At 41.2% G+C, this 13,702-nt stretch overlaps 1 protein-coding gene across 8 annotated transcripts in view; it reads left to right on the top strand.

Moving 5' to 3' along the window:
- The first annotated feature begins 129 nt into the window (after positions 1-129).
- Positions 130-13,702, top strand: part of BPIFC (BPI fold containing family C) — a 53,986-nt gene continuing 40,413 nt past the window's right edge. Inside the window, exons 1-5 of one of the 8 annotated variants that reach the window (XM_019446708.2) lie at positions 130-364; positions 1,988-2,236; positions 7,985-8,085; positions 12,166-12,376; positions 13,381-13,474. The gene's annotated coding sequence lies outside the window, so the exon portion shown is untranslated. Of the gene's footprint in view, positions 365-547; positions 2,237-7,984; positions 8,086-12,165; positions 12,377-12,851; positions 12,992-13,026; positions 13,142-13,380; positions 13,475-13,702 lie in introns of those variants that run through there. The other 7 variants (XM_053894862.1, XM_019446707.2, XM_019446706.2 and 4 more) reach the window with 7 other exon arrangements.

Below are 13,702 nucleotides of genomic sequence, written 5' to 3' on the forward strand. Positions count from 1 at the left end.
AACCAACCCGTCAGTGTGGGAGGATCAATCCAAAGGCATGAATACCAATAGACAGGGATCATCGGGACCCACGTGGGAGGCCCGCTACCGTTGAGGGTCTGACAGTGATGATGATGATGATGATGATGATGATGATACCTTGGAGAATCTTCAAATCTCATCTTTGTATGATAGCCGGTTGTCCCAACTATAATAAAAGAGTCAAATGAAGTTTCTTCCACTAGGTGGCAGTACTTGTCCACATCCTGACCTTCATTAAATAAGCACGTCTTGGACACCGACTTTCTGACAGATACTATCCCAGGTGCTGGGGTCTCAGAGAACGGAAAAGGCATGTTCCTACCGGTGCAGAGTTAACAGCTGAGTGAGTCAATTCTTGTAGTAGAGCATAATAAGTGTTTTGTTTATGATAGAGATCAGAACAATGCTGGGCACAGGGGTACATAGAGAAGGGTTGTGCCAGTAGGGTTCTTGATTGGCAAGGAATATGAGATTGAGGAAGGGTGGCAGGACCAGGGTGGCTCAATGTGGTCAGAGAGAAGGACAGTGTGTACATCTCAGATAAAGAAGTGCCTTGAACTGAGCAAAGGATTTGGGACACATTCTAGAATGTTTGGGAAGTCAATGAAGAGTTTTAAGCAGAGGATTCTTTATCAGACGTTGCTTACTTCTGAGCAATAGAGACTAGCTTTGGCTAAGAAGAAAAGGAACATGTTTAAAAGGATTCTGGATAGCTCAGGGAATTTGGGGGAGGACTAAAGTGGTTCCTGGGTAATTCCAGAAATGGAACTCAACCACGCTGCAGAACTGGCCTGATGAGGAAACTATCATGACTGGGATTGCTGCTGCTGCCCCACCCGGCCCCGGAGGAAACTGTCACCCTGACAGGAACCACTGTGGAATGGCTGCCACCCTCATATGCCACATGTTTTTGCAGCCTCCTGCACCAACAAAATGCCAGGTTTCCAAAAGAACCTGTTTCCTCACTTTGCTCACTTCTAAATCAAAGGCTCATAGGGATGCATCTGCTTGAGGGAGATCGAGTCCCATGTCTGAGTCCTGGCTACAAAGGAGAATGAGATTGAGAGTCTGAACTCCTTCCTTGGGAAGGCAAGACTTAAAATAATTGGAATTTCTGCCAAGTGTAGACAGGCCGTTCAAAAGATCATAGGAAGCCATGAGTCTGAATGGTGTACACCACAAGGGGCATAGGTCAGATCTGAAATGTGAATCTATCACTGGTCAAGTACGGGGGATATATATTAGATCAGAGTTCCTCAACCTTGGCACTGTTGACATTTGGGGCCTCGTAAGTCGTAGTTGTGGAGGACTATTCTGTGCCTTGTAAGATGTTCAGCAGCATCCCTGGTCTGTCCACAAATGCTACTAGAAACCTCTCTCTCAGTTGTAGAGCAAAAGATGTCCTCAAACTTTGCCCCATGTTCCCCAGAAGGCAAAATTGTCTTGAATGTAGGGACCAGCTCAGTTAGGAGACTCTTTTGGTAACTGAAAGAAGAAAGCAATTAGTGGGATGACAGTAAGAATGTAGACGATGGGTGAGCAGGGGTGATGTTACAGAGATAGACATAATAGAAGTTGGAAAATGGCTATATTTGGAGGCCTTATTGGTTAGGATACAGCTTCAGCTACCCTAACAGAGATCTGAATAGTAACCTAAAAAAGATAGAAGTCTGTTTCTCTCTGAGATACCATTCTTGGAGAAACCAGTGCAAGGCTAATATGGTGGCCATCTTTAAAGACCATCTACCACAGTCCACCTCTCGGTACTGTGTAACCCTGGATAAGTTACTACCTATAAAAATGAAAATAGTAACAAGAATGTATCAGACAGCCGTGTTGTAAAGGTTAAGTGAGAGAATACCTTTGGTTCTGTCTTTTGTTTTAAGCCACTACGTTTGCGACCATTTGTTAAAACAACGGAAAACTAATCTACCTGGGATCCTTGTCTCAATCCTTTGCCCAGTAGGGTGTAAACACCGGCATGGCAGAAGTAATCCAATCACAGGGATTTAGCAGGGTCCTGGAAGAGAACCAGAGCATCTCCAAGGCACTGCCAAGATTTAAGGTACTCTAGAGGATGACCATCCAAAACCTCAAAGATCCATGACAATGATCTCTCAACTATTTCTCTCCTTCAGAATTTTTTTTTCTCTTACAGATCCCATTTTAATGTCTGCAAGCAACAGTTACTGCAACTTTCAAAGACTTCAGAAATGTAAATTTCTTTTTTTTTTTTAATGAGCCATTTCATAGAATACTACAAAGGGATAATGTCAGTCTTCTGTGGGAATACATTGGCTCACAAGGCTTCCTTTTTTTTAATGTTATATTTAAAATGGTTTTAGGTTTATGGAATGATTCTGAAGACTTATATACCACATACTCAATTTTCCCTATTAGTAACCTCTTAATGTTTATTTATTTTTGAGAGAGAGAGCACAGTGTGCAGGGGAGGGGCAAAGAGAAAAGAGAGACAGGGGATCCAAAGCAGGCTCTGTGCTGACAGCAGAGAGCTTGATGTGGGACTCAAACTCATGAACGAACCATGAGATCATGACCTTAACCAACTGAGCCACCCAGATGCCCGGTTGATGCATTTGTAATAACCAAAGTCTATGCTTTATTCAGATTCTCTCTGTTTTTTCCTAATCTCCTTTTTCTGTTCCAGGATCCCACCTAGGAGACCACATTACACCTAGTCATCATGTCTCCTTGGGCTTCTCTTGGCTGTGACAGTTTCTTAGACTTCCTTTTTTTCTTTTTTTTTAAATGACCTTAACAGTTTTAAGAATTACTTGTCAGGTATTTTGTAGAACATCCTTCAATTTGTCTGATATTTTCTCATGATTAGACTGAGGTAATGTGCTCCTGGGAGGTAGACTGCAAAAGTCCAGGTTCCATTCTCATGTCAACAGTGCATACTGTCAATATGACTTCTCACTGTTGATGTTAACTCAGATCACTTGGCTTCTCCACTGTAAAGTTACTCCTTTTTTCTCCTTTTTATATTGTATCCTTTGGAAGAAAGTCACTATGTGCAGCCCACACTTAGAGTGGGAGTTATGCCCTACCTCCTTAGGAGTGGAGTATGTACATAAATTATTTGAATTTCCTCTATACAGGAGATTTGTTCTATTTTCTATTTATTCAGTCCTTTATTTATATCAGTGTGGAGTTACATTTCTTTTATTCTTTGGCTTATAATCTAATACTACTTCATTTATCTGTTTTTGCTCAAATTGTTCCGGCTTTGACCACTGGGACATCTTTCAGTTGGCTACTGTATCCATTTGATATCACTGTGGATTTTTGTTCACTTCTTCTGTATTTTCTTTTTTTTTCTGGTTTTGAGCACTTTCTTATTTTCTGTTACTATAAGATGCTTTAGGACAATTTTGTATATATCCTGCCCCAACCTTAGAATCAGCCATTTTTCCACGGTGCCCCAGTTCCTTTTACTGAAGAGTGGTATTAGAAATCAATATCTGGGGGGTGCCTGGGTGGCTCAGTCTGTTGAGTGTCCGACTTCAGCGCAGGTCACGATCTCACTGTCTGTGAGTTCAAGCCCCGCGTCAGGCTCTGTGCTGACAGCTGGGAGCCTGGAGCCTGTTTCAGGTTCTGTGTGTGTGTCTCTCTCTCTTTGCCCCTCCCCTACTCATGCTCGCTCTCTCTCTCTCTCTCTGTCAAAAATAAACATTAAAAAATTTAAAAAAAAAAAAAAAAGAAACCAGTATCTGGGTGCTAGGTGTGCTCATTGCTGTTGGGGTATTATTGCTTCTAAGCCTTCTCAGCTGACACACCTGAGAGATATGTATATGTACATTTTCCATACATAACCATCTATATCTATGTATGAAGCTGAGCATGAGTTCATTCTCATGTTGCCAACTCTAATCCATTGCCACATGATCATTCTGGTCACCTTCTTTGCTTTGTCTGTAAATTCCCAATCCAACTGTGACAAATCTAGCTCCACCCCATCCACCATCCATTTATTTAATCATTCATTTCCAGTATCTAGCAGTTTCACAGTTCTTAACCCATACCCTTGTCAAAAACAACCTTGTCAACTGCAGCACAGTGCTTCATCAACAGTGCGTGTAGCCCTTCGTCTTACAGACTCCATTCTTTCCCAAACTGACCCAGGTCACCATCTTGTTCCCCAATCCCATTCAGCAAGGTTGTTTCATACATTTATAATACATTTAGATTCTTTTCTCACATTCTGCATTCTGTCATGGACCTCTCAATCTCCTACGTGATTTTTTTTTTAAGTTTACATACATTAAGATTTACTCTTTGACCCGTAAAGTTCTATCAGTTTTGACAAATGCATAATGTCTTGTTTCACCAACCTGAAACATCCCCTGTGCTTCAACTTACTTCACCACCACTCTTACGTACCCCTCCCCCCCGCCACCAAACCTCTGGCAATTACGGGTCTCTTTACCATCACTTTACTTTTGCCTTTTCCAGAATGACATGTAATTGGAATCAGAATGTGGATAGAATTTTCTGGCTTCATGACTGGCTTCTTTTACTTAACAATATGTGTTTAAGATTAATCCATGTCTTTTTTGGCTTCATAGCTTATTTCTTTTTCATGCTGAATAACATTCCACTGTATGGTTGTATTATAGTTTATCCATTCACCTATTGATAAACTGGTTGCTCCTAGTTTGGAGCAATTGTGAACAAAACTTCTATAAATATTTGTGTTTGTGCAAGTTTTTATGTGGACCTAAATTTTCAAATCAGTTGGATAAACACCCAGGAACACCATTGCTGGATCATATGGCAAGACTAGGTTTAATTTTGCAGGAAAGTGCCAAACTGTTTTCCAAAGTGGCTGTACCACTTTGTATTCCCATTAGCAGTGAATGAGACTTGCATTAATTTGTATTGTCAGGTTGTTTTTCATTTTAGCCATTTTAACAGATGGTATCTTGTTGCTTGAATTTGCAATTCCTGATAATGCTGAGCATCTTTCTGTATGTTTATTTGCCATCAATACATCTTCAGTGAGGTGTTTTCAGCTCTCTTGCCCACTTTTTTAAATGTAATTTATTGTCAAGTTGGCTAACATACAGTGTATACAGTGTGCTGTTGGTTTTGGGGGTAGATTCCCATGATTCATCTCTTACATACAATACCCAGTGCTCATCCCAACAAGTGCCCTCATCAATACCCATCACCCATTTTCCCCTCTCCCCTGCCCCCCTCCATCAACCCTGAGTTTGTTCTCTGTATTTAAGAGTCTCTTATGGTTTGCCTCCCTCCCTCTCTGTTTGAAACTGTTTTTTCCCCTTGCCTTCCCCCATGGTCTTCTGTTAAGTTTCTCAATTTCCACATATGAGTGAAAACATATGATACCTGTCTTTCTCTGACTTATTTCACTTAGCATAATACCCTCCAGTTCCATCCACATTATTGCAAATAGTAGGATTTCATTCTTTCTCATTCTTTCTCATTCCATTGTATATATAAACCGCATCTTCTTTATCCATTCATTAGTTGATGGACATCTGGGCTCTTTCCATAATTTGGCTATTGTTGAAAGCACTGCTATAAACATTGGGGTACATGTGCCCCTATGAATCAGCACTCCTGTATCCTTTGGATAAATTCCTAGTAGTGCTATTGCTGGATCATAGGGTAGTTCTATTTTTAATTTTTTGAGGAACCCCCACACTATTTTCTAGAGCAGTTGCACCAGTTTGCACTCCCACTAGCAGTGCAAGAGTGTTCCCATTTCTCCACATCCTCACCAGCATTTGTTGTTTTCTGAGTTGTTAACTTTAGCCACTCTGACTGGTGTGAGGTGGTATCTCAATGTGGTTTTGATTTGTATTTCCCTTATGATAAGTGATACTGAACATCTTTTCATGTGTCTGTTGGCTGTCTGGATGTCTTCTTTGGAAAAGTGTCTATTCATGTCTTCTGCCCATTTCTTCACTGGATTATTTGTTTTTCAGGTGTTAAGTTTGGTAAGTTCTTTATAGATTTTGGATACTAACCCTTTATCCAATATGTCATTTGCAAATATCTTCTCCCATTCCATCGGTTGCCTTTTAGTTTTGTTGATTGTTTCCTTTGCAGTGCAGAAGCTTTCTATCTTGACAAGGTTTCAATGGTTCATTTTTGCTTTTATTTCTCTTGCCTTTGGAGATATGTTAAGCAAGAAATTGCTGTGGCCAAGGTCAAAGAAGTTTTTGCCTGCTTTCTCCTCTAGGATTTTGATGGTTTCCTGTCTCACATTTAGGTCTTTCATCCATTTTGAGTTTATTTTTGTGTATGGTGTAAGAAAGTGGTCCAGGGTCATTTTTCTGCATGTTGCTGTCCAGTTCCCCCAGCACCATTTGCTAAAGAGACTGTCTTTTTTCCATTGGATATTCTTCCCTGCTTTGTCAAATATTAGTTAGCCATACATTCGTGGGTCCACTTCTGGGTTCTCTATTTTATTCCATTAGTCTGTGTTTGTTTTTGTGCTAATACCATACCGTCTTGATGATTACAGCTTTGTAGTAGAGGCTAAAGTCCGGGATTGTGATGCCTCCCACTTTGGTTTTCTTTTTCAATATTACTTTGGCTGTTCAGGGTCTTTTGTGGTTCCATACAAATTTTAGGATTGTTTGTTCTAGCTTTGAGAAGAATGCTGGTACAATTTTGATTGGGATTGCATTGAATATGTAGATTGTTTTGGGTAGTATTGACATTTTAACAATATTTGTTCTTCTAATCCATGAGCATGGAATGTTTTTCTATTTCTTTGTGTCTTCTTCAATTTATTTTCACAAGTTTCCTATAGTTTTCAGCATATAGATCTTTTACATCTTTGGTTAGGTTTATTCCTAGGTATTTTATGGTTCTTGGTGCAATTGTAAATGGGATCGATTTCTTGATTTCTCTTTCTGTTGCTTCATTATTGATGTATGGAAATGCAACCAATTTCTGTACATTGATTTTGTATCCTGCAACTTTGCTGAATTTATGTGTCCGTTCTAGCAGCTTTTTGGTAAAGTCTTTAAGGTTTTCCATGTAGAGTATCTTGTCATCTGCAAAAAGTTAAAGTTTGACTTCTTTGCCAATCTGGATGCCTTTTATTTCATTTTGTTGTCCGATTGCTGAGGCTAGGACTTCCAACACTATGTTAAACAACACTGGTGAGAGTGGACATCCCTGTCATATTCCTGATTTCAGGGGGAAAGCTCTCAGTTTTTCCCCATTTAGCATGATATCAGCTGTGGGCTTTTCATATATGTCTTGTCCAATTTTTAATTATATTTTTCTTATTGTTGAGTTTCCTTTAGTTTCCCAAATATAAATCAAATTTCTTTGCATGATAAAAACCCTTCATAGTCCAGCTGGAAACCACTTTCTTCAATCTTCCCAATGATCCCTATTCACACTGCACTAATCCAAAATACATCCCCCCTGGCCCCCCACTTTACATCCTCTCCCACAAGTAAGTTTGTATGCCTCTGTGATTTTGCACATGCTGATCCTTCTACCTGGAATACCTTCTTCAAAGAAAAGTGTGTTGCTCCTTCCTTTTGCTCCAAGAGCACTTGGAACATACTTTTGAACGTTATCCATCATATTGCAGTGCAATTATTTGCATATCAGGCTTTCTCTAGTCTTGGGTTATGAGTTTCTTAAGGGGACAAGGCAGGTTTTATCCATCTTCAACAACATCCAGTCCCCACCTCCATTGTTAGGCCCGGTTAAGCAAAATTTAAAATGGTATAAAGATATTCATGCTTATCTCTGAGTTCTTGGTATATCTGTTTGGAAAGTATGATCTTCATTCTGTCTCTACCTGAGAATGCCAGATTGGGCTTAGTTTGAGTGTTTACTTACAAATCCAATACATTTTCCAGAATCTTGAGCTTTAATTTGCACAGTTTCTAATTTAGTAGGTCTGGAGAAGGGCTTGAGAGTTTGCATTTCTAATGATTTCCAGGTGGTGCTGCTGTGAAACTACACTTTGGGAACCACGGGTCTGGACCATGTGATCTTGCTGTGGTTGTTTTGGGTTGTCTTAACAGTACGAAGCACTTTGAGGTAGGTGTGCTTGGTAAGAAATTGAAATGGACCTTAAATAAGTGTTGTGAGATGAAATTCGGACCATGCAAGCTAGAAAAAGCATCTTCAGAAGCTGTTAAAATGATTAAAACCCTATCCAAGGACCAAATTAAGATATATGGAATCTGTTGAAAGAAACAAAATAAAAATATAAAAATATTCTTGGAAAGCAAACTAGAAGGAAGCATACAGAAGACAGGGATAAGGGATGGGAGGAGCCCCAAGGATTTTCACCATTTGCTATGTAAACTTCAGTCTTGTTTGAATCTGTCACCTCTGTCACCAAGAGAATGTTTTCAAATATGTATTGGATAATTAAGAATAATATTATTAGGAATATTAGAATCTGGCCCTCAAGAGGAGCCATGTTCTATAGCAAGGGCTAGATAGAATACTTGAATATACTTTATTTTCTTGATTCTCAACCAAGGTTGTCCAAGGACATTAGACAGGTATAGACTGGAGATATTTTGGTCACAACTAAGGTAGGAGAAAATGGTGCTACTAACATCAGGGCGGAGGCCAGGGATGCTGTTATATGTCCCACAGCACACAGGACAGCCCCCACATGAAAGAATTGTATGGCCCAAAATGTCAATAGCACTAAGGTGGAGAAACCCTTGTCTGTGTGTTGTGGGCTCACACTGATGGTTCTCAGACATTTCAAAGTTGTATTACACTATCATGAGTGCTTGGTTCCACAATATCCCTCATGTCTCATAAGGGTCATGTATGTACATTTCAAATTTAACATGAATTTAAATTCGCTTTGAACTGCAAATAATAAAATGTAGTTCCCTTTCACACAACTGATAATAAGTAGAGGTAAGTGGGTAAGTGGGTTTGTTTATTTTTCAAAACCAGGAGGGAGATAGTGCCATAAACCATTCCAGAATGTGACTGGTGGGAGGGCCATGGTCTAGGTAGATCAGTCACCACAGGCATCAGGAGAGGGTGGCCTGGGACAGATCTGGGAAGAGAGGGGGAGATGCTTCCAAGTGATAAGATGATTCTGCCAGATGTCTCCTCAGCCCTTCCAGGGTGAACTGTAGGGTCACTGATCTCTCTTGAGAGCCACACAAATTCCAGACAGCTTCCTCTGGTCAGTAATAGGCTAGCAACTTCAAACAAACACATGTATCTGTGTCACTGTCACAGATTCAGTTAGCAACTTGGAAAAGCAGATGTATTACCTAGCAACAGCATCCTTCTCTCTCCTCACCTTCCACATCCCCTGGGCTGTGGGCTGCCCTTTAACCACTTCCTGAAGAAGCAGTTTGGCATAGTGGTTAAGAGAACAGACTCCGGGAGGTAGGACAACTGGGTCCTGAGTCCTGGCTCTACAGCCTTAACTCTGACACCTAAGCTTAGGCATATACTTAACCTCTTAGTTTCCTCATCTATAAAATTTGGATAATATTAGTACCTCATACAGTCTTGGTGGGGATTTAATGAGGTAATATATGGTTGGTGCCCAGAGCATAACAAAAAATAGATGTTAGCTCTTATTTTTTCCTACCTCCTATTCCTTCTTCAGGGTGTCCTTTTAACCAGATTTCACCAATACAAAATGTTGGCACATCCCCCCCAACCCCATATACAGATGATCCCTACCCCTCTCACTTTTCTCTCCTGCAAGAATAATATGATTTGTCTTCCAAGCTCAAATGAAGTCTGGTATTCAGATAGCTTTTTTCTATATGGGAATAGCCTGGACATTCTAAGAAGCAGGATGCTCAGTTCCTTAACACTGTTAAGGAACACTAACATCTTGACCTCTTTCTTTAATGAACAATTATTCTACCTAGTTAATTATAATGTTTCTTTGGAGTTTTAATTAAAAGCATCCCTTGATCTGTAGAGACTAACAGCAGTCAGCCATTAGTAAGTGAAATAATTAATCTTGCCTTCTAGATTGCCATCGTGGGTAGGCTGGATAATCAGGATTTCCCAGCAAATTTTCAGTTAAGTCTGAAAAACTAAAATAAATAATGAAACTGGGCACAGTGCTACTGGCTTTGTCATGATGACAAATTCAGCAAATTTACCCTAAAGCAACTCCTTTAGCAGAAAGGAGGCTAACTGAGCTGACTTCCCAGGTCCCTTCCAAATAAAATAAAACACACTAGCTGCACTCTCTTCTTCCATCTTTGTTTCCTAAACTCGAATTATTAGAGCCTCCTTTTCTAGCATTATTCCGTGTCCCACCTGAGTTGCACCATTATTTCGTTTTCCCCATAAATCAACCCACTTCTTAAACTATATGTACATTTGTTTAAAAGGGGAAGCTATATAAACGGAAAACATACTCATTTCCAAATAGAGAGTAAATGTAAAAAGTAAATACCATAGAAACTAAACTTTGTATGTTTTTTTTAAAGTAGGCTCCACACCTAATGTGAGGTTTGAACTCACAACCCAAAGATCAAGAGTCTCACGTTCTACTGACTGAGGCAGCCAGGCACCCCAACTTTGTATGTTTCTCAAAAGTTGTTTAAAATATCTTTCAAATTATTAATTTAAAATAAAAAAGAGAAAATATAGTAGTGACGCATCTTATTAACACTGTATGAAAAACTATGTGCTAGCTCAATCAGCTTAATTGCCTCAGCGACTCTGAAGTGTAAGCATGGTCTCCACTTGTACAGAGGATGGTGGAGACCCAGACAAGTGGAGTAAATTGTCCGGGGTGCCGGGTGAGGTGGGCAGGGCAGGTCCCTGTGAGGCGAGAGCCCTGGAGCACTGCAGGACAGAGACCCCTGGTTCACTTTCTCCAGGCCACCCTTCCAGAAAAGTCTCCTCAAATCCTGCACCAGATGCCCCAGAATACACAACAGTGACACAGGTTTCCACCAAGAGTTTCAGATCTTCTAGGACAAAAGGAAAAATTAATACTTGCGTCAGGAAAAGTACTGCTGTTTTACAACGGTCAGCTTTCCTGTAAGTCTAGCAGATCCTGTGCAGCTGGTTAATGGACAGGAGAGGCACATAGGAGGCTGAGTGGATTGGGGATCTTTGCGACAGAAAAAGAATGGGGCAGCAGGGGATGAAGGTGAAGGCAGGCAGCCGCTCTGGGCAGGAGAGATGGGAGGAAACCTGGGACCGTGAGGGAAGAGAGAGAGAAAGAGGAGAAACAGGCACTGACACCCAGGGAAGATTCTGAGGAAAGGACAGAAATATGAATCGTTTTCCATGTGATGTGTGATGTCACTCCTCTTTTCCCATGTCTACTTTTGTGTTCTTTTTCCTCATATGCTAAAAACAATCACAATAAAATTTCAAGTGTTTAAGTTTCCAGCTCCTGAGATGATCCCACATCCCTCCAGTAGCACGTGCACCACGGGAAACCGCCTCTCACATGCACCTGTCCACTTCTGTGGCTTTCACTTCGCCTCTAGGATGATGACTTAGAAATTCGTTATTTCCAGCAGACCTTGCCCCGAACTCCAACTCCCCACGTGACACCGCTGTTCAGATGTCCAGTATTTCTGCCCTTCCTACGTCACAGACGCACAGCCCACCTTTGCTGTTCCCTCCACCCATTCCCTTCTGTGCTTTGCCCACCTGGCTTCTTGTGCTTAGATCTCAGCTCAAATATACCTCCTCAGAGAAGCCCTCCTGGACCATCTTGCAGAGTAAACATGCCTCCACCAGTGACATCACCCTACCAATTACAAGACAACCACATTCCCTATTTCCTTCATAGCACATGTCACAATGTATACATTTTTATTTATTTTGTTTACTTATGTATTTTGTGTCTTCATCTAATAAACTGCACATGGACAGAGATTCTGTCTTTTTTACTGAAGAGGTCTTTGCACACCGTAGGTGCCCAATATTTGTGAATTTAATGCATGGAATCTGTGATGACACACAATAAAAGATTCTATGAGGAAAATGTCTTCAGGCTTGTATCGCCATTGATAAGGCCACATACTAATAAATAAAATTTTACAGCACTTTACCATTTTAAGAGCAAATTCTTACGGCTTATTGCTATGGTCTGAATGTTTGTGTCCCTCCAAAGTTCATATGTTGAAATGCTAGTCCCCAAAGGTGATAGTATCTGTAGGTGGAGATTTTGTGAGGTGCTCGAGTCATGAAGGTGGAACCCCGATGAATGGGATTAATGCCTCATAAAAGAGGCTCCAGAGAGATCCCCGCCTCCTTCCACTGCGTGAGGACATTGGCAGAAGGTGCTGGCTGTGAACCAGGAAGATGTGATCGTGCTGGCTCCTTAATCTTGGACTTCCCAGCCTCCAGAACTGTGAGCAATACATTTCTGTTCATACACTGTAGCAGCCCAAACAGACTGATGGCTGACAGCACTTTTTTTCACCAGAACCTATCAAGGTAGATACTATTCTTACTGCCATTTTGTCCCTAAGGAAACGCAAGTTAAAAAGGCAAATGTAACTGGAGGCACACTAGATGAGAAACCTGGAAACGTGCCTGTTCTTATTAGGGTTCCCAGTCTCCTCGGTTTTCCCAGGACTGCCCTGGTTTTCGTACGGAAAACCCTGCATCCTGGGGAACGACGGCAGTTTGGTCACTGTATCTTACCCTGAAAACTGTAAGATGTTAGACACTTTATACAAGCAGATTCCCTGGCCATGTAAAATGTAATGAGTAAAATATGGGGGATGGGAGTACAGACGAGGTTTAGAACCTACAGATGTGAAGTCACATGGTGGTGGCTGCACCCACCCAACCTACCTCAAAGGAATGCTGGGCGCGGAAGGCACTAACAACCTGAAAAGGAACAGACACTTAGAGATATCATCTGTGCTCCTACCCTGCAAGATAAAGGTGGTAACTAGATCAGCCCGGTTACCAAGCCTCATGCTCTCAGACTGAATCTGATCCACCAAAAGTCCAAAAGGTATTGTGAGCAGTGAGGGGCCACCCACTGCAGGGACCCTGACCAGGAGAAACTGGCTTATTTTCCCAGAGAGGAAAATTCTTCCTCTTCCAATTCAAAACAATTTGACACCTTTTCCAGTATCCTGGAAGTCTCAACTTAATCATTCTGGTAATGTAGTCGTAATAATTTCGTGTGTGTGTGTGTGTGTGTGTGTGTGTGTGTGTGTGTGTGTTGGCAGGGGGTAATCATTGCATGGGTGGCATTGTCTACTCATCTAGGTAGAGGCTGTAGTGTTCATTCATGTTATTGGGCAATTGAAGTGTAGCAATTATACATTACATTTTGAAAGAAGCATTTTAAAAAATCCACCACTAGATGATTCAGACTTAATTATCTTGTCTTTTCAGCAGCTGAGTTCAAGGCTCAAGTGGAGAACACATAGCTTCAAAGGCAGAAGGAATCAAAGGTGCTCCCCAGCGTTGGACGCTTCCTCCACTTGAGGTAAGAATCATGAACAAACTTCTCTGCCAGCACAACATCTCCCAACAGGGATTACCCTCTTAATGGAGATGCCCCGGATCTGGTAGAACACCTTGGACAGTCAGCTGTCACATAGCCTGAGTCCTTACTGTCTGCCTAGGTTTTTCTGTTTTGTGTTTGTTTTCCTGTCACTCATGCCTCCCCCAGAAGACTATGAATAGGCCTAAGAAAGAAAAGAGAGCTTGTTTG

Source organism: Panthera pardus, unplaced genomic scaffold, assembly GCF_024362965.1.
Source record: "Panthera pardus isolate Hobbes unplaced genomic scaffold, ASM2436296v1 HiC_scaffold_6, whole genome shotgun sequence".
NCBI lineage: Eukaryota > Metazoa > Chordata > Mammalia > Carnivora > Felidae > Panthera > Panthera pardus.